General features: G+C 43.1%; 1 protein-coding gene across 4 annotated transcripts in view; it reads left to right on the top strand.

The window, feature by feature from the left end:
* Positions 1–27,076, top strand: part of Kiaa1217 (KIAA1217 ortholog) — a 796,433-nt gene that overhangs the window by 280,548 nt on the left and 488,809 nt on the right. For all 4 annotated transcript variants that reach the window (XM_076572610.1, XM_076572611.1, XM_076572599.1 and 1 more), the window contains exon 3: positions 12,533–12,671. The gene's annotated coding sequence lies outside the window, so the exon portion shown is untranslated. The remainder of the gene's footprint in view (positions 1–12,532; positions 12,672–27,076) is intronic.

The raw sequence follows: 27,076 nt of genomic DNA, 5'->3' as shown, positions 1-27,076 counted from the left end.
GACCTTTGACTTCTCATATGTTAAGGTGTGTGAGTTTGAGATAGGATTGGATGACTGGGGGTCAAGGACATCTGGTGCATTGGACTCTTCTCTGACATTAGTTCCTAGGGCGACTCCATGCCCAGCATCACCTCCTGTGGAGGTGACTACATTGAAACCCTGACATCCCTCTTATAAGTCATTTGCCTTCTTCCACGATGCTCAGGTCAAGCCCTGGAGAAATGCTACCAATAGGACACTTGAATGTTGAGTAAAATGAGCTGTCATAGTTCTACATTCCCAAGCCACTGTGTAAAACAAGCTCATGCTCAGGTTGAGACATTTCCAAGCACAGTAAAGCATGATACCACCAGGGGGCAGTATGGAGCTGTGTCCACTAATCATTTCGGTCTTGACCAAAGTAAAATTCAGCCCTCACGACCCTTTCTGTCTTGCAGGAGAGCCTCATTAAAGCCCAGAGACACCAGTGTTCCAAGCTATAGAAGCAGTTAGAAAAACCTGGAATCACTACACTCTTCATTGTAGCTTGGATTTCCTCCTCAACCATTACCAAATTTATCTTCACTGAGAGCCTGCTCTCATTTTTTTTTATTTACTGTCTAAAATGGCTATTTCTCAGGGATTTCAAGATCTGAAATACGAAAGTTTTATAATTATGTAACATCCCTGTCCTAAGCTATAACATTTTTAAAAATTATTTCCTGTTCTTTCAGAACTCTGTCTCTGATCTGTATTATTAATTTTTAAAAGCACCCAGAGCAATGTGCTGTAACAAGGACAGAGTGACACCCACATGATTTTCCCTTGGTTCTTGCCATTGTATCAAGCCCTTGAAAATGGGGTACAGAGATAGTGCCAGGATTCTGTGAGCTTACAATCCTCCAGGGACCCTAGGAAATAACAGGGGTGTCAGTGTCCAGGTGTCCCTAAAGTTCCCCTAGCAAAGGCCTAGTCAGTTTCAAAAAATAGGAAAGAGAGACCACAGAATCATTTTGCAAATGAGAACAGCCCTGGGAAGCTGATGTGCTCCTGGTCTTTGCATTTGGGGTCGAAGCTTCCAAGTGAGCTTTCTACATTTCCAGTTCCGTCTCAGCTGATTCTGGCCTGTTGTGTACACATGACCACCGTGGTACAATTCAAGTAAGTGACTGCTGATTGTTAAGAAAGCATTTTCCTAGGGGCAGCGGTGCCACACATCTTTAATCCCAGCACCCAGGAGACAGAAGCAGGTGGATCTCTGTGAGTCTGAGGCCAGCCTGGGCTACAGAATGAGTTCCAGGACAGCCAGAGCTGTTACATAGAGAAGCCCCATTTCAAAACCCCTCTCCCCGCAAAAAAAGAAAGCATTTCCCCTTATACTGGAATTTTCATAACTTCCTAATGTTTTCTCTAGGTGATTTCACAAATGAATGCTACATGAGGGTAGACCCAAGTCAAAAGAGCAACTACTGGTTGCCAGGCAGACATGTTGAGAAAGTTAGAAGGATGTTAAGTGCTTAGAGTGAAGCAGCGATACAACAAGGATATTATGTTACGAACCAGGTGCCCCCTCCTTATCTAATGTGTCTTTATTCTAATTTATTCTAGTTAGCGAAACAGAAAAACAGAGCCCTTATTTTTTGGAGAGATTAAGCATGTATACAAAGTAAGCATTTACAAACTTGGAATCCTGATCCCTGGTTTGTTAATGACTTTGAGAAAGTGACTGAAGCTCTTGTATTTTTATTTCTCTTGAGTAAAATAGAAGCCATAAAATGGACTGTCTCCCTAGGACTGCGATTAATGTCACGAATGAAAGAAGTAGAAATACATTTCACAAACGCCGATGCTGAACCCCAGCATCAAACTGACCGGGAAAGAGTGGGGTTTAAGGAAAAAGGGACAACCTGGGTCTACTATGTAGGAAGAAGACAGTGTCCTGGTGTAAAGGGCAGCACGGTCACCACTCTTCCTCTATAGCCACCGTAACATGAAAAGCAGAAATTAAAGTCTGCTTGTGTATTTGTCTGTTTATTGACACAAGGTCTCGCTATGTAGCCCTGGCCAGCCTAGAGCCTGCTGTATAGAGTAGGCTGGTCTTGAATTCATGGAGATCCTCCTGCCTCTGCCTCTAGCCCTCTGCTGAGGGCTAGATAAAGCCATGCGCCATTACTCCTGGCAAGCTCATTTATTTTGTAACATATACTAACAGCGGTCACGGTACCTAGCAGAGTGACCACAGAGCAGTTTATTTGCTAGATCATGGTGGAGGTGTATTGTGTGGTTTGCTTAAAACTGCTAATCATAAAGCCAGTGTCTTAAAAGGTACATTTCCTGTAACGTTACATATAAAACAACCCCTAAATAGAGGAATTGATACTAATTCATCTTACATCTCAATTTGTGGCAAAATTTTAACATTTTCGAGAGTAGGGCTGGTTGTGGAGACACATGCTGGTAGAATGAACTGAAGAGGCAAAGGCAGGAGGATCACCAATTTGAGGCAAGTCTGGGCTATCCCTTAGGAGCTGGGGAGACAATTAGCAGATAAAGCATCTACCACGCAGACATGAGGACCAGTTTGACTCCCCAGCACCAATGTAAATATCAGATGGGCTTGGCAGCCTGCCTGTAAGTCCCAGCCCGTGGGAGGTAGCGATGGGATCCCCAGAGCAAGCTGTCTAGCACTGCTGGATGAATTGGCGAGCTCTAGGTTCCACATGTAAGGTATAGAGGATTAAGGAAGACACCAGACAACCTCTGGCCCACTCTGTACACAGGCATGTGCTGACACATTTGCAAATACACACATACATGCATGCACAGACACCACACCCAAGTACTTATGCCAACAAACTTTTTTTTTAAGAATAGGACTCTGTAAACATGAATTTTAACGTTGGTGTTGGTTATGTCTAGCAGTCAGGTTTTCCCCAACCTTGAGTGCCCAGAAAGTAAAGGAAGTGAGCTACTGCATGAAACTTAACTGAAGTAGCTCACATTGGGAATGGGTAATTTCCGTTGGATGGATACTACCCTCATTTACTCTTAAGCACCCAGGATGTTTTAAAATGTGAAGGCAGCAAGAACTGATGCAAATGACTGAAAACCCCAACTACTCCTCAGAGTGGTTCCTCACTTGGGAGCATTGTCTGTTGGGGTTCGTTGTCCCCTGAAGCCAAGAGAGAAGTGGATGGGGTGGCTTTCTTTTCTGAACCCAGTCTCTCCCTTTTATTCTGGAATCTGTTCATGCTAACAGCCCTGGAATATCATTTTAAGGATTTCTATTTTATCTTCCATCTTCCTTTTTTCTCTTTCAAACATGAGTAAATTCATTTACATTTTAAAAGAGAGTGGAGAAAGGCCAGAAGGAAGGACATATGCACAGCAAAGTCTTCAGACACGTTCTTCCCCTGGAATCTATCTCCTGTGATCTCTCTGGCTCTCATGTACTTTCTGGTCTGACCCTATCCTTGAATTATCTTTCTTTCTCAAAATGTAATTCAGTAAAATCAAACATTGGTACAGAAAAGAAACCCAAGAGATTACCCAGTCTTTAAAACCTTGGGCATTTGTGGCCATGAATGTTTTCCCCAAAGAATCTGTTTTGAGAGCCCCCTTCCTTCCCTGCCTCTCCCTGGGACCCAGTACCCATGTGAGCATGTGCAGGTTGGTAGAGGATGACAATGTTATTCATTCCTGGAGTGATTCTCTGCATGGTAGACAAGGTGTGAGACCACAGAGAGGAAGCTGTGACTTGGGATAATCTTCAGGGATTTCCTCACATTCTCTGGTCCTCCGCCATGTTAGATAGTTACACTACTTAGTTTCCTGGGACTCTCTGCTCTAGATTTCATTCTAAATAATAGAGGAGAATGAGTTAGCAGGGTCTGACATATTCAAAGGTCTCAGTGACCTTTTCACCTTTTGTATTTGGACCAACCAAGAGCTGTAAGCAGAGAGCTTTGCATTGCATTGAAAATGCTTTTATGACGTGAGCAAAAACAGAAGCATAAGGGAGATGCTTAGGAAGATCTGAGGAAGAAAGGTTAATAAGTTTTTTTTAAGCAAGTGGAAACTGAATGTAAGCTCCAGAGTTAATGTTTGGCTGTGGTTCTTTGTTTAAACACTGGAAATGTTTCCAAGCAGATAGGGAGGAAATGATGAAGTTACAGTATACTAGTATATTTAGATACCTTTATTTTTTTAAAGATTCTGAACTGAACTTCTTTCCTTGGGATAGTTTTAGATTCATATTTCTGAGACTAGCTCTTTCACTAAAATAACCATTCATTCCTCCAGCCCACAAATGCTGAGCAACTGAGAAAGAAACACTGTGTGTCATCTTAAGATGAGGATGCAGGAGAAATGGGGTGCCCGGTGGCATGTATCCTTTATGGTGATTGATGTGTGCAATCCACCGCCTTGATTTCTATGGGAAGACACAGAGAACAGGGTGAAAGCTGTGTGCTTGCCCCAGGTAGTGTTCCTAATTTCGAGACACAGAAGCTGTCTTGGCCTGGGAGACTGTGGGCTCACAGACTGCCCATAACTGAGTGTAGCCTTGGGCCACCAACAGAACTAGATTGGCCGTGGCAGTGAAGGAGCAGGTACACTTTCCTCTGCTGCCCATCACTACAAGACACTCTCACATTATTGCCACCACTTCGGTCCCCAAGTCTTTGGCATCATTCCCTGGGCATTTAGAGTAGAGCCAGGTTAGTGACCTGGACACTGTCCACCAAAGAGGCTGAGCAGCTTTGTGGGGCAAGAGGGGAAACAGAGTTGCACCCTCTCAGCTCCCTTCAATTGGGGGAGGTTGTCGTAGGTCTCTCTCTGACAATGGAGAGAATTTCTCACTAATGGAAAGTAGTTCTGAGTGGTGGATCCACCCCCATATTCATTATAGAGGGGGAAATATTAGAATACCCCGGTAATGAAAATTCATGTGCTCTCTGTTGACTTATTAAGATTACTGCAGAGCTCGCAGGATTGCTGTAAGCATGGTTAATATCTTCTAATAATCTCTAGTGTTTTGCATTTTTAAAACTTAGTTCAGTAAAAGTACATGTCCTAGTCCTTTTTCCTGTTGCTGTGATAAAATTATCTGACAAAAGGAACTTCAGGGAGAAGGGGTTTATTTTGCTCATGGTTCAAGATGTTGTCTATCATGCAGGCCAAGTCAGGGCAGCAAGAGCATAAAGCAGCTAGCCGCATTATGGCCACAGTCTGAAGAAATGAGAAGGAAAAGCATGCTGCCGCCCAGTTCCCTTTCTCCATTTATACAGTCCAGGATCTCAGTCAAGAAATGGTGCCATCTACGGTGGGCAGGTCTCCCCGACCTTAATTAACATAATCAACATAATCCCCCACAGGAGTGCTCAGAGGCCTGTTTCCCATAGATTCTGTTGACAATTAGCACTAACCATCATGGTGTACTGTTAATGCATTTAATGGCAAGTGTCAAAGGATGCAACATACAGGTTGGTGTCTGTTCTAGTTTGCTTTCTGTTGCTGTGACAACTCAGTGGCTCTTAACCTTCCTAGCCGTGACCCTTTAATACAGTTCCTCACGTTGCGGAATCACAAAATTGTTTTCGCTGCTACTTCATAAGTGTAATTTTGTTACTGCTGTGAATCGCGATGTAAATATCTGATATGCAGGATATTTGATGTGAGACTCTTGTGAAAGGATCATTTGACACCCCCCCTCCAAGAGGGTCATGACCCCACTAGTTGAGAACTACCTCTCTAACCAAAAGCAACTGGAAGAGAAGGGTTGATTTGGCTTACACTTCCTGGTCACCATCCATCACTGAAAAATGGTGCCGTTGAGAGGAATCCTGCCGGCTGGCTTTGCTCATGCTCAGCCCAGAACCATGTAGGAATGGCGCTGCCCACAGTGGGTGGGCCTTCCCACGTCAGTTATCAATGAAGACAGTCTCTCACAGAGATGGCCACAGGCCAGTCTCAACTGGGCAAGTGCTCAGCTGAGGTCCCATCTTCCCAGGCGACTCTAGGTTGTGTCTAGTTGACAATCACAACTGACCATCATGGTGTCACCTCCATGCTGTGTAGTAGTATCCTGGGGACCCAGCTCACTCTCCGACACCAGCAGACTCTACTGCTTTTGCTGTCAAGGCAAAAATCTTGGAATTAAAACTTTACCTTACTTACAATTGAAGGAATACAGGTCAGCTGGTAGACTATAACGGCTACCAGTCATCTCTGTGCAGCAAATGGCGCTACTTACAATACTTTGAAACTGTAGTTATTTTCTTAAGCCCCTAATCATTTATATGTTTGCCAATGCTTAGCATAATAATGTCTGTCAGGGAGAAGCCAGTCAGTGAATTTTTGTTGAATGGATGATTTAACTGTATAACAAGGTTTGCTTTTGGTATGGAAGGAAAAAAAAAAATGACTACAACACAGGTCCTCACCCAAAGAGCTCACATTCTAGTGGAGGGAGCAGAAAGCAAGTGCTTCGGAAATACGTGATATGCTGTAAGTCACGTGAACAGATTCTGACATTTAGACTCATTATCATAGGGTGAGCAGTTTACCACACAGGTCACACATATTTATTTAGTGAGCAAGACAACTGAATGGCATGGTGCACTATCGTGGCCATCATCATCAGTTCCATGCTGCAGATGAAGAAACTGAGTCTTTGAGTGGTCGGTCAGCTGGCTTGCCCAGACCTGGATAAACTGCTAATTTAATTACAAGTGTCCTGAAGGACAGAGTAAAGGTTGTGTTTGTCCTGGAGAAAAGTTCCAAGGCAAAAGAAACACAAGTTGACCTAGGCGAGGATGATTTCATTCTGTTGCTGTGATAAAACACTCTGACCCAGAGTTATTTTGGGGAGGAAAGGGTGTGGTTCAGCCTGCACTTCCAGGTAACAGTCCATCACTGGGGAGGGAAGGATAGCTGCCTCCTTGCCTGCTTTCTGGCTTGCTCATTGGCTCGTGCTCAGCTGGCTTTCTTATACAGCCTAGGTCCCTCCATCTAGGGATGTTGCTGCCCACAGCGGGCTGGGACTGTCCACACGAATCATCAATCAAGACAGTCTCTTACAGACATGGCCACAGGCCAATCTGATCTGGGAAATCCCCCAGTTGGGACTCTCTCTGTTGACTCTGTGCTGTGTCAAGTTGACAGCTAAAGTGAGCCCAGACAGATGATGTCTAAATTCAGATCTGCTTGTCTCAGACAGACATTCTTAGTCACTACATTCCACTGTTCTCTAGCAAAGAGAAATTGGCTGTGGGTTTTGCAGAAGAAAACCTGCTGCTCTGAGGCCCTCAAAGCTATCTAGAGACTTTTCACACACTGGACATTTAAGATGAGGAGTCTGCTAAGTAAGCCAAAAATATAAATGAAATGGGTTTTCATGGTCCTTTCAGGGGTGTGGACATTAATTTCTGCATGATGGAAGACACAGATATGAGTAGATTTGGGATTTTAGCCCTTACGAGTATGGTCCTTGGTACTTCTCCCACGGGCTTTGAGGCAGTCTCATATTCACTCCCATTTTGTCCCCACGTCATCCTTAATCTCACTTGTCCCTGGAACTCAGCACAGATCAGCTCTAGGTCACATGCTTTTTTAGATTACACCACCTCTGGCCACTGAGGCATACTATTGAACCAATGAAGAGAGCTTGCCCAGCTGCTAGGCCAGAGTGTTCTTGCTGCTCCAGGCTTCCCTGGTGGAGCAGCCTGATCATCTAGAGATGGGGACCTCCAACACTGCTAGCTCTCCACACTCTCCTTGCCTTCATCAAACCAGCAATGACTAGCAAAAGCCTCAAGTGATTTATTTAGTAGGAACTCTGTTTTTAAATCCTCCCATTTTCATTCTCTTTAAACAATTTGGGTGGGTGGTGGTATTTGGTTGGTTGGTTTTCCTGAAATAGTGTCTCATGAGCTCAAGACTGGCCTCAAACTCACATGTAGCTGAGGATGATCTTGAACTCCTGATCCTCTGGCCTGGGATTATAGCCATACCTAGATCTTAAATAGCGTTTATTTTACTCTGAATATTATTTGCTATTTCACACTTGGGAAAACTTGTGTTTTCTTCTTGTATTTTTATCTACATTGTGGATCAAAGTTATATTCCTCAAAAGAGAAAAAGGGGTCAATAGCCAATGGATCAGGAAAGATTATGTTATAAAAATAGATGAACTTAGATGTCCATCAATAGATGCATAGAATACAGAAAATATTGCCTATATTCTAGATAGAGTTTTATTACACTGTACAGATGAATGAAATTACATCAGTTTCAAGACAATGAATGAAACTAGAGACCATCAGATAAGCGTATGACAAGAAAATAGAAATGGGAATATTTGAGAAGAGAAGGGGGTTGGTGGAAGGAAGGTAGGAAAGAAGAAGGGTAAAGGATGGCTGAAGCTATGTGATACATTTTAATGAATATATTATGAAACTCATTAATTGTTTAATTAACACATACTAATACAATTTTTTTTGGCCGGAGCTGAAGACTGAACCCAGGGCCTTGCACTTGCTAGGCAAGCGCTCTACCACTGAGCTAAATCCCCAAACCCACTAATACAATTTTTAAAGGTGAATTTTACAGTTGCTTTTCCCATAAAGATTTTGCTGTTATGGGATAACTCTTTGATGGCTGGCTTGTCACACTGAGTTCTGCAATATCAGTAATTTGCAATAAAAAATTTCACTTATTCATACTTGGTGGTTGCATGGTCCTTGTATTTCAAGGTTGTCTGGTTTGTCAGTAATAATTTGGAGTTCAGATGACTTGTTAATATGTATCAAGTAAACATTCTCTTCCTTGTGGGAGCCCGTTCTGGGGTTCCTCGTGGCTTTACCCAGCAGGTCCGAATAGAGGATGATCAGGACCACGGGCCTGAGTGCAGGTGTCTGAGATGGCCTGCACTTGGCTGTGCTGGGGGAGGAGGTCTTTTGCTCCACCCCTTGGCGTCTCTATAAAAACCCTGGACCAGAGACAGTCCGGGCCCGTTGGAATAGGTTCCAGGCCCTCTCGAGGCTATCCTTGATTTTCTATCTGTTTATCTCCGAGATATTCTCCGCTATAAATCCTTCTATCTAATATTTCCTGCTGCTCGCACTCAAGAAAACTCTGGGAAGCTGTGGGGGTGGTGGGCAAACGCCCCACACTTCCTCAGTCTTATAAACTGAATAACAATATCCAAACTAATTCAGGGCCCTTTAATTTTTTTTTAAGAGAAAAGATTTTTTTTCAGTTTAAACCAAGTGCTTTACATGAACTCATTTTTTTTAAATAACTGCAGACTGATTGCACATGTTCCTATTCATTCATTATAACACAACCTTTTGTGAGCTTCCACTTGGCCATTTTCAGTAACAGAACCAAAGTTACCCATTTGTGTAAAAGGAACAAAAACTATATTGGAAAATTACTGTGCTTTTCAATTCTGTGGCCCAATGAGTCTGAATTCTCTGATTAACCTACAGAATTGTATTATAAAGGTAATTAAGCAGTGGGTTGTTATTATTAATTACTTCCCAATAAGTCCCAGTAACAAGAAAATAATTAAAGCATATATTTCCCTGTCCTGTTCCCCAGTGCCTGCTGTGTACACACACAGTTCATCTGCTGCCTCGTGTGTGACGTGTTCACAGTGCCCTTCGTCTCTCACACAGCAGTTTAAGCCAGTGGGGAAAGAGGAGTATAAGATCAGATCAAGGGGGAGCAAAAGACACTTCTACAACTCTTTCGAACAGAATGGAATTGGGCCAGTCCAGAGGGGAGGCCGGTAGAGCTGTGAACTGTGGACCTGGTGCAATCTAGATCCCGTGTGGAATCATGGGAGGTGGGAGTGGACAGAGCCGATGACAAAACTTCAGAGGAAAAACAAGAGGAAGGAGAGCTTGGGAATAGCTTGTCTCAGGCAGTAGACTTACCCATAATTTCTAACTGTTACCAACACAAACACATAGTAGCTGCTGAGAGATTTGGGGTTGAGATCAGGCTCCGGACTTATAATGTGACTTTGAACAATGTGTTTAATCTCCATGAGTTCAGCAGATGCAGCTGCAAAATGACCCTAACATTGTCTACCCAGTAGGGTTACAGCAAGGATTGTCTAATACAATGCGGGGGGATGGCAATGCCTGGAAAAATCGTCTAGTCGCTGTCTTATTATTGATGTGTATTTTTCCTCTGAAGTCTCTGTGTGTACATTTCTGTGTTTTCATTTGTGTATAAATGTTCATGTGTTTGAGTGTGGTGCTTGTGTGCCACAATACACATGTAGAAGTTAAGAGACAACATCAGGTGTTCGTCCTGGCCCTCTACCTTGTTTCAGACAGTCTCTTATATTTACTGCTGCTTGTGACAGATGAGCTGGCCCATAAGCATCCCGAGATTCTCCTGTCTCTTGTCTCTCATCTTATTATAGGAGCACTAGGATTACAGATGTGCCCTACTTTATGTGGGTTCTGTCATCTGAACTCAGGTCCTTGTGATTGCATAGCAAGTGTTCTGCATATTGAGCCATCTCTCTAGCCCTCCATATGTAATTTTCGATTACCCACCAACCCCCAGTTAGTTAGTGGTCACCAGATTTGATCCTCATGAATTTTACTACAAAGATACCCAAGAAATAGATTGTTATTAGTTCAACACTAATTTGAAACAAATAGGTGTATTCTAAATATTTTATTAAGCATCACTCATTGACAAAGTCAGTGGTTACACTGACATGTAGTAAATGAAAAGATGCCAGAATTTGAAACCAGATCAACTTCATATCCTGGGTCCATGACTCACCGAGAACATAGTTTGTTGAATCTGGATAGTCTACTGTAGTGTGGATCTGGAGTGTCCTCCACAAGCCCATATGTTAAAGGTTGATTCCCAGCCAATGGCACTGTTGGGAGGTGGTGGGAAGTTAAATATTTGTGGAAGTGTGTTCCCTTGAAGGAAATATTGGAACCTCAGCTCCTTCCTTTCTCTCTCTCTCTTATTTCCTGGCTGCTGTGAAGTCAACAGGCTTCCTCAGCCACCCTCTTCCACTGTGCCACACAATGCTACCACAAGCCCAAATCAAGCTGCCATAAACTGAAACCATAAGCCAAGATAAACCTTTCCTCTTTTTAAGCTGATTATCTCAGGTGTTTTCTCACACTAATGGAAAACTGGCTCAGTTAAGCCAAAGAGTGAACCAAATTAGGTAAGAGTATGCAGAACAAAGCGTTAGGAGTGGATCCGATCAAAAAACATTGTCTACACATAGGAAATTCATGAAGGGTAAGTTAAAATATCTTTAAAAGAAGCAAGCAAAAAGGAATATGCATACAATGAAGTGGTCATAGAAATCACAGTGGAAGCTTGAGTGAAGACTGGGAAAGCTACAGGGTTTATTCTTGACCCTCCAGCCTCTCTGTGCTTTATTTTATTGGTAATGAAGCTAAGGCCAGGGATTAGTGGCTCAGAGACACAGACCTCAGGCTCCCTGGCATCTGGATCATTCATCTCTCCTGGGTTAGACATTGTGTATAAAGGACCATTTTGATTCCAAAGCCATACTTAAAAAAAAACTAATTATGAATTTAATGTTTCAATTAATAATTGGACGAACTCAGTATAATAACTAATCTGAAATCCATGGGCTAGCCCATGTTTTAGAAGCTTGAGTCAAAACCCAATGGTGTTTTGCAAAATATTTTGAAATACGGTCAGTGGCGTCTTTCATAGTCTTATCCACCATTTCTTTCCCCTTGAAATGTGTTTTTCTGGACCCTGGGAGGGATTTATAGCAACAAATGTCCATGAGGGAAACACTGCTCTTCTAAACAGCAGGCCTGCTCTGTGTGCACCAAGTTCACAGCTGTCAGCTAAATCACCGCAGCTTCCAGTTGCTCGGAGGTTACTGAGGATAGGAAAGAATGAATGTCAGCTTCAGTTTTCTGGGGCTTCTCAGTGATCCTGGGTCCTCCCTACACAGATGGCCCGTCATCCTCAGTCATCATTTTAAACTGTTTGAACCTGGACTATTCTGTTTAGGCTGCATTCATTGTGCTGGGCAAGTCAGGTTCATCAGTGGTCCAGCCTCTGAACCTGTCCACAATCTCATGTCATTTCCTGTTTAGCCTAGGTCATAGCATACAGTATCTCTGTGTGCCAGGCTCTCTGAGGGACAGTGCATGGCGGTAAGTCACAGGGGGTCAGCTTCTCTCTGTCCCTTCTGATTCCCAATTGGCCTTTTCCTATTTCCTCTGGCCCTCAACTCTAGAAATCTACATCTGTCTTCATGCTTGGTCTAGTTTGATAGGTTTGCCTTGCCTTGTGGTATCCCACTCCTGTTTTGGTTAAAAACAAATGAGGGAAAACTGCCAGTTAAGAGCACTAAGTTTGAATGGCTGTGTGGAGGTCTGTGTGCGATTTTAATATGTCCTGGTCTACATATCAGCATTTTATTCTTTGCTCTTCCTTTCGCTCGGTCAGTCTGGGACTCTAAAATTCACTTAGCAGTTATAGGGTAAACAGTTACACTATCGTTTGCATCTTACAGATGGAAATGTTGGGATCCTAAGTTTGTAGCCGACTATACTGTATCCCAGAGACAAAGGTGGGACCACAGCCCAGAGCTCCTGAAAGTCGCCCTCAAAAGCATTTCTGTCGACTCCTCCCCTTCCCTGTTTTCTCCTTAGGTAAGTCCTGTTTTTTACTGAATTGTGAAATGAGTGAATGAATTATGAGGCAAAGCTATATTTGTAGAAAGTGGCTTCTGTAATTTTTCCCTGAGCTTAGGGAACAAAACATCTAAGTTGAACCATGCAGCTTTCCCATACGCTTTTCTTCTGAGATGCAGCTGTATATTGCTTTATCTGTTATTTATTGGCCGTGTAGACAGTAGTATGAGCAGATGTGCTATTTTTCAAGATGCGTATCGTGTTCATTGATGTTGATCTGCCTGTCTTTGTGTTCCGACTCTGGCTTGAAGCCATTGTAACCACTACAGATTAAGGAAATATCCACAGACCATGCTTTCTTTGTCCAAATTGATCTTCATGGATGGCCTCGGGTATCTAGATGAGAAATTGCCCCAGTGATGTTCCGATGATTGCCAGATTCATTCAGCCTAAGTTTTCACTATAAATCCACCAGTTCAATATATTGGACCCAGGGAAAGATAGCAAAGAGAATAAACCTTACCATGGTACCATTTTTATTTAACTTGGTTCTTGGTTTAGTGTTAATCTGAGTTACTTTTGCGTAATGGTGCCCCAAATCCCTGAAAGAACAACTTAAAGGAGGAGGAGTTTGGGGGGTTCATAGTTTCAGAGGGTTTGTTCCCTGGTCACTTGGCTTTGTGTACTTGTTCAGAGCATCACGGCAGCAGGATGGATGACAGAAGACACATGTCCATTTCACAGTGGACAGAAACAGAAAAAAGGAGAAAGAGCCGGGGACAAGACTCCCCAAAAACCTGGCCCCAGTGACCTATTTCCTTTAGGCAGGCCCCACCTCCTAAGGCTTCCCTAACCTCCCCCAAACAGTGCCACCTGCTGGGAGCAGAGAGCGCCAAACAATAGCCCGTGGGGAACCTTCCATGCTGAAACCCGGACCGATGGTCAGACAGACACCTCATAGAGCCAGCACACCGGAGAGAAGGCAGCACCTGGGTCTGAAGTTTTGAGAATCGGGGAGAGGAAGCTATTAACCTGCCCTTCAGCAACTGCAGAAGCAAGAACTTACAGTTTCTGGGTGATTATCGGCTCTGAGGAAGTTCCCTGGGTCATGAGGCTTAGAAAACAGTGTCTGAAAGGAGGGAACCAGAGTCCGCTTCGACAAATCTGAACAACTGCCTGGCTGCCGGACTTGATCAGAAGGAAGCCACGTGAACGCCAGACTCTGAGTACAGAAGCCTAGAGTGGCGGGTTCCATTCACTCCACCAGAAGCCGTCAGACCCCAGAAATGGAGTCAAGAGGCTTCTTCACCCCCCGTGATTCACTCTGATTCCCTTTGTACACATATGGACTCTATTTTCTCCTGTCTTTATAAATATTGTTGTGACTGCCTCTGCGAAGCTACCTTTCTCACCCCAGGGGAAAGCCAAAGACCAGACGCCCCTACCCTCCCTCCCACCCCCTTCCTATTCGACAGAACTGCAAGGGGTGGGAGCAATTTGGCCAGTCAAAGTGATGTGTGTATTTGAGTGTTTAAAGAGCCGGGCTAAGCTCAGAGTCAGGGGCCTTCCATAAATAACCTGTGTCCTTCTCTGTGTGTGGTTGGGATGGAATGCCTTTCTCTTTAGAGTTGTACAAGTATCAAAGATCAAAGAGTCAACAGTTTCTGGATGTGCTGCTCATTGCAAAGCCCCTGTTCTCTGTGGGAGGATTCTGGCAAAGGCACCAGTCATTCTCTCTGGGGACTGTTTGCTGGCGGTTGGGGTTGGAGGGGGCTCAGAGAACTTAGGGCTTTTAAGGGACTTTTTGAAAAATACAGATGAAAAATTCACTTTCAAAGGCAAGTGAAAACTGGCATCTTTGGGGGTATGGAATGTGGCAGGAGGGAGAAGGAAGTAAAGAAATTGACCCATTACCACATGGAATGTGGTTCAAGACTAACCGGAGGTGGAAGAGTAACCTGTGTAATTTACTTACCAGTGAGTAGGCATTAGAGCCGGCCTTTGATAAGCAGAGCAGAACATGTACAGGGATTTGGTTTTTTTAACCCCAAACTAGTTAATGGCCTTGAAAAACAGGCTTTGAACTAGTTTGCTAGGGTATGGGGGAAAAAGTGTGCTTCAAATCTCAGGATTGTAGACAATCACAATGCACAAAATAATAGTTGCTCTCTATCCCGTCTGCTGTGTGCCATGTACCATGCAGTCACAAGGCATCTTTAATCCTCACAGCTGTGCACAGGGGAATTTGTTATCCTGTCTTACACATAGGATGATGGGCTACACACAGTCGAAATGCTTGACTCAAGGTCACACTGTTATTAAATACAAAGTCCAGCATTTGAACAGAGCTCTGGAATGGAGAAGATGTGACTACCACTTAGCCTGTGTTTAATCCTTCTGGCTTCTGCTGCAGTTTCTGGCCTGTGTTATGGAAGCTGGTGGGGCCCTTTTGCCTTCTGAGCTTGCAGCAGCAGCAGCAGCCTGGGATTGCTGTGGTTCAGGCTGAACTAGATGGTCCTAAGTCCAATGCTCCTGGCTTCTCTTGTACAAGCTCACGCGGGCATGCTGTGGCTTGTAAAACTGCTTCATACCACAGGTAGATTTTCCAGTGGAAAATGTGTCCTAAACCTTGTGATAAAGAAACCATGTTAGGGGGGCTGGAGAGATGGCTCAGTGGTTAAAAGAAGTGGCTACTATTCCAGGGAACTCAAGTTCGATTCCTAGCACTTATATGGCAGCTCATAACCATCTGTAACTCTGGTCCTAGGGAATCTGATGCCGTCTTCTGGTTTCTATGGGCACCAGGTATGCACACAGAGCACAGATACATGTGCAGGCAAACATTCATTCGCATAAAATGAATTTTAAATTTAAATAAAGAAAGCATTGCCGGGCGTTGGTGGCGCACGCCTTTAATCCCAGCACTCGGGAGGCAGAGCCAGGCGGATCTCTGTGAGTTCGAGGCCAGCCTGGGCTACCAAGTGAGTTCCAGGAAAGGCGCAAAGCTACACAGAGAAACCCTGTCTCGAAAAACCAAAAAAAAAAAAAAAAAAGAAAGCATGTTAAGGTAAATACTTGACAAGACTATTATATCTGAAAGGACCCTTGTCAGACTCTGTGGAATTTGTGTGCAACATGTAAAGTCCTTCCATTGAACACTCAAAACACTGAACATGTATACCTGTGTGGGTGGCCTGTTCCTGTGGCCATCTTGGGCAGTCAGACCTAGTCACTCATATCCTGTACAGCACAGTACATAAGCGGGTGTTTCATCTGCTGTTCTTTGCATGGAGTTAGAAACCAATGTCTGTGAGTGACTCCTGCACATACTTGGCAATGACGGCCAAAACATCATTTCCTGAAGCGTATTATGTTAATGAGAATCATATCTTAGCTCCCCATTCCTTACAGTATCTTCATTTTAGTAAAAACCTGAATGGCATGAGCCTTTCACAGAAAGCAAGCAGTGCTGTATAAAGGATGTAGTGATTAGAGTCAGTACCAGGTCAACGGCTGTGTGGTCCCCAGAGCTTTTGTCCTTGTCGTAGATAAGACTTGAATCCAAAGGATGCCATGAGACCAAATGTTTAAGATGATCAGAAAACCACAGCCACCTAAAAATGTCACCTTCTTTTGGCACTTAACTCCCTCCATGTTCCTTTTTTTTTTTTTTTTTTGAAGTTTGTAAAGGTCAGAAATAGAAGCAGAGAGGCAGTAGATTCTCTCTTTTTTCATACTGATTTAATAGCAATTGAGAGCATCATCAAAATCCTGTGGCTCTTCCGCCTCCGAATCTTCTCAAAAGGTTTCACACATGCAGTGTAAGGAACTGTGAGTCAGCCTTCCCTCTCCCAACTCTAAGCTTCGAAGAAATCATCTGCCAGGTGCTGCATATGTTCTCAGCCCCGCGACAGGAAGAAAACACATTTGCTGAAAAGCAATGGAAACTTTAAAATCCAGTTGCACTTTGCTAACTTCTCTTCTTCTCTGTCTGGTGCCTGGAGGATGTTTCTGGCCCTGGATGAGTACTCTGCCAGGGGTAGCCACTCCCAGTGGGGATGGAGGGGGAGCATGGGATATGCTGACCGACCAATAGGTAAGATTCGGATACAGAAATAGTGAACCCGTAAGCAACCACTTCTTGAAGGTAAAACCCAGAGATTCTAGTTCCATTTGCTTCAGGCCTGTAATTTCCCCTGCAATTAGAAACTGGTGTGCAACTGTGGAGACATGGCCTCTAGTCCAGTGAGCTATTTGGCAAAGGAACAGGGCCAGGTAGAGAAGAATAACAAAACCAGAAATTATAATGTTGCCCTTAGATGCATAACTTCATGCAATAGATGAGATCTCTGGAATGTTACAAGGCTGTTTTTGTCTGGAAAATTGTCTTCTGCAAAGCATCAAGACTCACCTCGTGTCCTAGGGACGGACTGCTGGGAGGTACTGTTTACTCCATGTTAACATTGCAGAAACAAGATTCAAACAAGGTGTGCGTCTCTCGTGAAGCAAAAGAAATCACTTACAGGATGGGCAAATGTGGTGGTGTGCTGAGAAGTGAGTGGTGTTCAACTTTCTCCGTGACGTTTTGTGCGCCTTCACCTCTTGATCGCGGAGTTCTGCTCTTCAGTAGTGGCTGTTTCGTTGTCACGTTGGATTGTCAATTTGGATGCTTTTGTTCATTAAATGTTGTGATGTGATAGGAAAGCTGCGGTAGACTCAGCCTCAAAACAGAAACTTTTCTAACCCACTATTTCCTACCCACTCACCCAATAACATCTGTTTTCGGTAGGTTTTCTTTCCTCAAATATCCAGTGGTATAATTCCACGCTCAGGGGGAATTGATGGTGACATTTAATTTGTCCAAAGAGTTAGAGAGAGAGAGAGAGAGAGAGACAGAGACAGAGACAGAGACAGAGACACAGAGAGAGACAGAGAGGGAGAGAGAGAGAGAGAGAGAGAAAGAGAAAGAAAGAGAGAGACAGAGACAGAGACAGAGACAGAGAGACAGAGATTTAATATTTAACAGAACCAAAAGTCAACCTGAAAACCACTTTGAAAGCTGATTTCCATTTCATGATCTCACAAAGCCCTAAGGTAGGTCTACAGAAGGTGTGTCGGTCACACTCTGCTGTGAGTCCTTGTCAAACGAATTGTGTTGACTCACTGAGAATATTTCAGGACCCACTGTCATGGAGACTTGAAAGTGCAAGTTTTAAAGCCCCCCCCCACACACACACACAGTCACTATATAAAGCCCAAAGAGAAAAGCAAGACCATTAAACCTCAGAATTTGGCTCTGTGTCAAACCTTACAAGTTGAAACCCCAGGTTGTTCCTCCAGAAGCTCCTGACAGCCACATCTCCAATCCTGTTCACATTAGCCACTGATCCTGCTGGAACAGCCCACAAGCAAATGCCAAACAAGTACCTTTTTGCATAAAACTATGGTACAGAATAAAGGGAAGGTAAGGGGGAAGGAATTCCCCAGTCCCAGAAAACCACACTGTTTGATGATAAGATAGAAGTCTCTCCCTCTAGGATTACTGGGTAAAACTCTCCCTTGTGCTTTTGAATGAGGGATTTCCCCTGAACACAATGCTGATGACCTAAGTTTAGTTGCAGCCCTGGAGACCAGTGATTAAAGAAAAGCCAGGGCTTTCAAGGGAAGCTGGGCTGTAATGCCTAGTATGATAAACTGTAATTCAGAAACATCCTGTAGAGACAAGAAAAGTCAAGGTTTTAAATAGAGCTTTAACAAAAGTTCAGTGTCATCTGGATTAAGCTGGAACATACTAAAAAAAAAAACAAAAAACTTTTTTTGATTACCAATTACATCCTTACCCCATAATACTTTTATCATTTAAGTAATATTGGTCTTTATTATCTTTGGATTCTCCATTTACAAATTCACATTCTCATATATATACAGTCTCCAAGTCAGTAGTAATGATGCTTTTGCAGACATTCAAAAGCGAACATAGGGCTGCAGTAAACTTGAATTACACAAAGCACACTATAAACACATGTTCTTTTCATGGTCCATGTAGTCCCATGCTTTTTCTTTTGTTCTTTCTTTTCTGCATTTTTCTATATATTTTGATGTTTTCATAATGTAAAAATGGAGCCCAATGGACTCAACAGGCCCAGGTGTACCTGTGTGAAAGGGGACAGTGACGGGTCCTATAGAGAAAGCATATGAGTTTGTTGAGGTTTTTTGAGGCATAAATTACAGTGCTTTTAGGTATGAGGTCAATGTTAAAGAATCAACTACACATAGTAAATAAGGGATCATTAAAGAGAAATAGATACCATATTATGTATTGATTAGCAGTCAAAAATACTACCCAACACTTTTAAGAACTATATCTCTTCTTAGGGCAATCATTCAAGATTCACTAATTCAGTCTTCCTATTCCTGATACAAAACATAACTATGGTAGCTAATGAAAATGTACTGTGTTTGTCTAACAGCTCTGTGCTGTCTGGTTATTTCCAGGCTATTTCTAGATAGTTTTCACTCATGCTCCCACATGCAACTCAGAAACAACCTGCTACGATGAGGACCAGGTTTTAAACAATGAGATGGTAGGTGGCCTGGATCTGAATCCCGTGGGTCTTAGACAAAAGGCAGAGAAAGGAGGATGTTCTGGAAGGTAGAAAGAGAAGGATAATCCTGAGGGAGCTGCCATGTGGGATAGAAGATGGAGCTATGGGAAGAAGCTGGGGAAAGGAAGCAGAAGTGGAGGGAAAGGAGTGTTTATGTTAACAATGTTAGGAATCAAGACAATGGGTTATGGTGCTGACTATTATGCGTGAAACGCCATGTGTTGTACGTTCTTGAGAGTTGGCAGAAAAGATACCAATATTTTCCACTAAGTTGAGTGACATCCTTTTTATGTAAATTGAGTCTGATCATTTGCTTTTCTTGCTCATGTAAGGTCATGCCTCTTTACTTCATGGCTACTCTGGTCAGTACATTGTGTGTGTGTGTGTGTGTGTGTGTGTGTGATTTAATATAGTTGCTCTTCAACTGGAAGCACTTGCATGTACTTAAGTCAGTAGAACTTAACAACTTACTTAGTGTGCTATGCACAGAGAGATTTTTACTGGCCAATGTAGAGAAGCTATGTGTTCTCATATTCATGCATAAGGTAATTTGTTTTATAGGTAGAAAATAGAATTTGAAGCTTGAAATAAACAAATCATTGCTTTAAACAGTGTAGGGAAAAGGATGCAACTTCAGAAATAATTGCTGTTTCTATGCAGTTCCTTGTTGGAAACAATAACCTGAAAAGGAAGCTCCTCTGTCATTAGCTTGTGATGTGAGGAAATTAGAAAGTATAAATAGAGAACCCAAGCAGTGGAGAGAATTTCCCATAATGCCATGTGGACATGATAAATTGTACCATTTTGCCACTTAATGGTATATGAGATCAATATAGACTCTAACTCATGAGCTTCATTTAGAAACCTCAAATCTGGTGGGAAAGTGTTTTTAGTATCTCAGGAAAGATTCTGAAAACTTTACAAAAAAATAAGTGTTTGTGAAATATGGCCAAGTTATCTCTTCACACATGAAAAATGTTCTATATCTTCCTAGGAGTTAAATTCATTTTGTGAAGTGGAGATTTCTAAAAGCAGTGTTAAAACCGTGTTGGATCACTGCTGAGAAGCAACAGCCATGGCATCTCGTGTGGATTTTTAATTAGACAAAAATAGTGATGTAATTTTTAGTTACCTCGGAAGGTGGACAGGTGAGTGTACCGCCCGTGATGTCAGAGGAGAGAGCTGCAGTCCTCCCCCCCGCCCCGTGATGTCAGAGGAGAGAGCTGCAGCCCCCCCCATGATGTCAGAGGAGAGAACTGCAGCCCCCCCCCGTGATGTCAGAGGAGAGAGCTGCAGCCCCCGCGCCCCCCCCGTGATGTCAGAGGAGAGAGCTGCAGCCCCCACCCCCCCCATGATGTCAGAGGAGAGAGCTGCAGCCCCCCCCGTGATGTGAGAGGAGAGAGCTGCAGCCCCCACCCCCCCATGATGTCAGAGGAGAGAGCTGCAGCCCCCCCCCCATGATGTCAGAGGAGAGAGCTGCAGCCCTCACCCCCCCCATGATGTCAGAGGAGAGAGCTGCAGCCCCCAGAGCTAGCGTTGCTTGTGATGTGGGTGCTGCAAACTGAACTCTGGTCTCTGAAGGAGCAGCAAAGCCTTCTAACCACCAATTCCCCTCTCCAGCTCCACAAAATAAAGCACATAAGGAGGAGCATAACACAAAAGTTCATAGACTTTCTTCGTACTGGCTATTGTAATAATATTGCTGTTATAATGAATAGTGACCCCGAAAAGCATATATTAGCAATTATCAAAGTTGTCCTGAACTAAGTATCTTCATTTATTATTTTTATTATTATTATTATTATTATTATTATTGCTTAGAAACTTCTTCTTGTTTGTTGGTTTATTTTTTTTCTTTTTCTATGGGTGTTTTTTCTGCATGCCTGTCTGTGCACCGTCTCCATATAGTGCCTATGGAAGCTAATAAAGGGCATTGGCTTTTCGGAAATTTTAGACAGTTGTGAGCCCAATGTGGGTACTGGGAACCAAATGTAGCTCCTCTGGAAGACCAGCCAGTGCTCTTAACCACTGAGCCATCTCTCCAGTTCCAACTTAGAAATTCTTAAAGCCAGCAAAGTAAAAGACAAAAAGTGATACCAACGAAAATTTTTTAGAGATAAGAGTATAATTTTCTAGAATCTCCAAACTACATTCATAAGTGAGTGAATCTGCTTGGACTTCTCCATGTCATTAGTCAGTAATTAAAGCCAACTGCTATCATAACTGCTTAGAACAACAAAGATGAATTTATTGCTGATAAAGGAGTTGGATCATGGTTGGTGGTCCTTTGGGATTCTTTATAGTTTCTTTGATTTTGTGACTTATGTAGTTTTCATGGCAAAAGAGAGCTTGTATGACAGTTAGGAACACTTGTAGTCTGGAAGGTGTGTTAGAAAAATGTTTTCTACCTGTTTGCATGGAAAAACAAAAACAAACTGAATTCTCAATTCTCAAAGACAAAGGTTTAAACTTCTCAGGACGCTCCATCAATTCTTCGCTATTTTTAATTAAATTTGCTATTGACAATTTCACCGTGTATGTGTACATGAAGGGTACTGACCACTCTGACCCGCCATCTGCTTGCACATCCCTTCTGCCCCCAACTACTCTCTTCCCTACGAACTCCGTTCACAAGTTCATGTCTATTCATTTTGTTTTGTGAACCACTGAGTTTAACTAGGCCATCTGTGTGACCGTGGCTTTGTGACTTCACTCCTGGGATGAATCCCATTGCCTCACTATGAGCAGCAGGTTAGGTCACTGTTACCCCCTAAGAGTCAGGCCGACTGTTTCAAGGTACTGCTTAACAGTCAGGAGCAGCTAACTTGATGTGGAATGGAAGGTGAAAGCCACACCAAGAGTCTTGTCAATAAAAGCAACAAAAAGGCATGGAGAAGCATGCTGTTCTGCACCTGGAGGCGTGGTCCTGTTTAGATAAGCATTGGGCAAGCAAGAAGCATAGGAAGAGAGCTTTGAAGGGAGAGACTTCTAGAAAACTGTGTACGTGTACCAGAATAACCTAAGGTAGGAAACTCAAAGCCGAGCTGTGAATGAGAAGGCTTAGCCATGCTCCCAGTAAGCACACAGAAGATGGAAGCACCACGCACCACAGCCTGAGATATTTGAATATAAACTCTGCCCAGGCATTGGCTGACCACTGAGCCAAGCTGTCACAAGAGTGATCACCTAGCAAGCCAGACTGGAAGCATAATTTAAGGCACACAAATTGAACACAGATTTTAGTAGCTGCACAAAGCAGGAGACAATTTCTGTAGACTAATTCCAACAACTTTTCTTACAAGGAGTCAGTTCACAATTACAACATTATATAATGTAACATGTCAGTTTTCAACAAACACTACAAAAAATGCAAAACAAAACCAGAAAAGTGTACCCCATACCTATGTTCAAGGAAAAAGAGTGGCCCATACCAGCTGGCTCGCAGATGGGTCCAGATTTTTAGAACATCAATCCCTCTGTTAGAATTAGGTTCCCCAAAAGACAGTGAAAATGTATAATGAATTAAAGGAGTGTAAAAGGAGGATGAACCAGTCATGAAAGTTTGTTAATAGAAAAACAAAAACTACATCGAAAGAATCAATCATCTATGCAGATAGTTCCAATAAAGAATGCATACCAAATATTGTTATCAAAGTCTAAACAAATACAAGGTTAATACAGAGAAGTCAGTTATTTAACTGATATGCCAGCAATAAATAATCGAATTTTATTATTAAGAGCACACATCATAGTAACACCAAACAGCAATACTTCAGTTATAAATCTAAATGTATACATGGAGAAACTGATCACTTTAACAGAAGATCCGAATAAGCAGAAAGCCATACCATGCTCATGGATTGGAGACTCAACAGTGATGACAGTTTTTTCCCGAGTGTATCTGCAGATGCAATGCACTTACAATCAGTGGCGATTGGCAAGTTGATTATAAAGTCTACACAAAAGGCAGAAGACCCCTGTAACCAGCTAAATGAATGTGGAGAGAAAAGAGCGAAACCAGACGACTGGCACAACTCAACGTGGCCCCTTACACATGTGTGGCTATGGCAAACAAGACAGTGTGGATTGGTGGGGGAATGGCTGATCAGCAGAACAGGAACGGTAGCATGAAACCATCCAGAGAGGATCAACTGCTTCCTGTCAAAGGAACACAGGTGACCCAGTGAGAGAAAGCCTAGTCTTTTTAACACATACACACACACACACACACACACACACACACACACACACACACACACACACACACAATCTTTGACAGAGACCTTAAACTTTTCACAAAAATCAACTTGAAATGGAACTTAGAACTACCCATAAAACCCCAAACTATAAAACTGCTAGAAGTCAACACAAATGAAAATATTTTAATCCTTTGATATTTAATCCTAAAATAGTAAAATCATATAAGATATAAGACTAAAAGCAAAAATCATGAAAGAATAGAAACCTGTCAAATTTCATTACTATTTTTGAAGACTTCTGGTCTATGAAAGACTCTGTCAAGGGAATGAAAAGTGAGTCAAATACTAGGAGAAAATGTTGGAAAACATTTAGCTGATGAAGACTCACATCTCAAATACAGGAAGAGTACTTAACGAGTGCTAATCTAAGGAGTCTCCCCAGTTTGGAAAACTCTGGAATATGACCCTAGAGCCTGGGTCATTTGGAACAAAGAGGGGTACAAATATCTAGAAAGATGGGGACATGATATTTAGTTTAATCTTTTGTTTTTTAGTTTGAGACAAGGCCTCACTGCGTGGTCCAGGCTGGCCTACAGCTCTTTCCATATCTCAAGCCAGCTTCACGCCCTCAATCCTCTTGCCTTCACCTCCTTAATGCTGGGATTACAGGTGTGCAGCACCACATTTGGAAGGGGACTCAATATTTAGATACTGAAATTTCTCTTTATAGGTACAGCCTGCTTTCCGAGCCAAACCGACAGGGAGATACTCAGAGAAATGACGGGGAGGGGAGGAACAAAGTCAGATGATGTACAGAATGGCAGCAGAGAAGCACAGACAGTCAGAGAGATGCTTAGAAATGAGACAGATGTGCCAGCTAGAGAGACCCAGCACAGGCTACCCCCTTATCTGTCACTCACTTGTTATACTGGACCAGCCCTGCCTTTCTGGCTAGGATAAAGACACAGGCCCAGGAGGCAGTGCCCCAGCCTGTCCCAGCTCCTTCCCTGGCCTAGTGGGGACTGGCTTTGGGGGCCAAGTCTGAGCCATGGGAGAACAGAAGCACTGCGGCCTCCTCGGTCTGGTTAACCTCTATCCCGCTACCCCATGAGCCCCTAACCATACCCCCGAAGACCTCCCAAAGCCTGAGACCAGGACAATTTGACTCCGACTTCCTGCCTGACTCTGCTGCTGTGAGTGCATGTTGTCTATTACCCGGAGCTTATTCTATCAACTATGCACCATGACCCCACACCCAGCATAAAGCATTATTTATAAAAGATAGAAAGAGAAAGAAAGAAGGAGGGAGGGAGGGAGGGAGGGAGGGAGGGAGGGAGGGAGGGAGGGAGGGAGGGAGGGGCTAGCTTAAAATTCATCAAAAGCCAAACAACCAGCCTGATTTAAAATGCCTGTAAGGCTGAAGAGATGGGCCAGGGATTAAAAGCACTTGCTTCTCTTCCAGAGGACCAGAATTCAATTTCCAACACCCACATTGGTGGCTCAAAGCTGCCTTTAACACCAGCTCCAAAGGATTTGATGCCTTCTTCTGTCCTCTGGGAGCATACACACACACACACACACACACACACACACACACACACACATGCACGCACACACACACACACACACACACACACACACACACACACACACTACATGTAAATAAAAATAATTGTTTAAAATGGGCTTCAAAGATCTAAACCAACACCTCTTCAAAGAGGACACATGGATGGTAACAGAAACATATGAAGTTCACATTTCTCATTAGGAAATTGCAAATCAAAACAAGAAATTATTCTGTACCTCCTAGAATGCCTAAGATCCAACACACTGGCAAGAACAACTGGCAGCCGGAAGCGGGTGTGGCCGAAGCTCTCACTCACTGTTGGAGTGAACACAGAAACAGTAAACCGCTTCTGAAGGTGGCTCGGCAATTCTTCACGAAGTTAACCACGAACTCACTGTGCAATCCGGCACTCACTTCCCAGGGCTTTCCCAACCGGATTGGTGATGTATGTCCACACAAAAGCCTGCCCATAAAGGTTTATGGAGCTTTTTTTCAAAGTTGTCAAAATTGGGAAGAACCAAGACGTCCTTCAATAGTTCAACAGATAAGAAAACTACACTATGTCCATGTACTGAGACAGTATTCAAAGATAAAGAGAAGTAACTGTCAAGCCATAGAAAGACATGAAGGAAATTAAATGTGTATTGCAATGTGAAAGATGAAAGGTGAAAGGGTGTGTGTGTGTGTGTGTGTGTGTGTGTGTGTGTGTGTGTTGGGTTTGTTTCAGTTATTTTGAGGCAGGGTCTCACGTTATAGTCCAGGCTATCTTCAAACTCATGGCAATCCTGTTTCAGGCTCCCAAGTGCTGTAATTATAGGCATATACCACACGGCCCAGCAAAAGAAGACAGTGTGAAAAGGTTATGTATGTAGTTTGTAGAGTACCAATCACTCTATAATATATAAAACAGGAAAATGCTAACAAGTTCAGTTATTTCCAGATAGGAGAAGGGGTGGGGGGGACAAGTAAGTAGGTGTAGCATGGGGCTTTTAGAACAGCGACACTGTTCTGCTCTGGACTCTGGTGGTGGACACATGACATTATGCAGTGTTCAAATGTGTAGACCCACACAACACAGAGGGTAACCCTGCACATAGACTCTGGGTTTCAACTGATAGTGAGAGTCATATGTCAGTGTCGGTTCATCGATTTTAATAAGCAGGTCATTCTAACTCACTATGCTAGTAACTAGAGGGTATGGGAGGGAGGGCAGGAAGCATGTGCACTTTCTGATCACTTTTTCTCTATTCCAAAAATTGTTCTAAAAAGGAAACTGTAAAAAAAAATATTTTCTCACAGATATTCTTCATAAGAAACAGTAAGAAAGTGGGAGGCTGGAGAGATGGCTCAGGGGTTGAGAGCACTGGCTACTTTTGTAGAGGATCCAGGTTTGATTTCCAGCACCAACATGGCAGTTCACAACTGTCCATATCTCCAGTCCCAGTGGATCCCCCTTCTGGCCTCCATAGGTACCATGCCTGTCTGTGGTATACAAACACAAGCAGACAAAACACCAATACCCATAAAATAAAAACATAAATAAAAAATAGAAAATAAAAATAAAGTATTTTGATCTTTTCCATGCTCATAGATCGGAATAATGTCAAGAAAATGACGTTACTGACAGTGGTCTACAGATTCAACATAACCCCCACCAAAGTTCCAATGAAATTCTTATAAAAACTAAAAGGAAGCCCTAAAATTCATATGAAAACATAAAAGACCTTAAATAGCCAAAGCAATCCTACGCAGAAAGAACAACGCTGATGGTGTGGCGATATTTTAATTGTGCTGAATTGTGAATCTATCTGTATGTTAATAAATAAAGTTTGCCTGGAGATCAGAGGTCATAGTGAAACCATACAGAAGTCAGGCGGTGGTAGCCCACGCCCTTAATCCGATCACATGGCAAGCAAAGTCACTGTGTGGTCAAGGACACAGCCAAGCATAGTGACATGAGCCTTTAATCCCAGTACCAACCACAGAGACCTGGAGGTCTGTCTAGGCAGTGACAAGGAAGTCATGTGGCTGGGCTCAGAGCCAATGAGAAGG

Source organism: Peromyscus maniculatus, chromosome 5 (assembly GCF_049852395.1).
Source record: "Peromyscus maniculatus bairdii isolate BWxNUB_F1_BW_parent chromosome 5, HU_Pman_BW_mat_3.1, whole genome shotgun sequence".
Taxonomy (NCBI): domain Eukaryota; kingdom Metazoa; phylum Chordata; class Mammalia; order Rodentia; family Cricetidae; genus Peromyscus; species Peromyscus maniculatus.
This window is presented reverse-complemented; position numbering and strand designations above follow the sequence as displayed.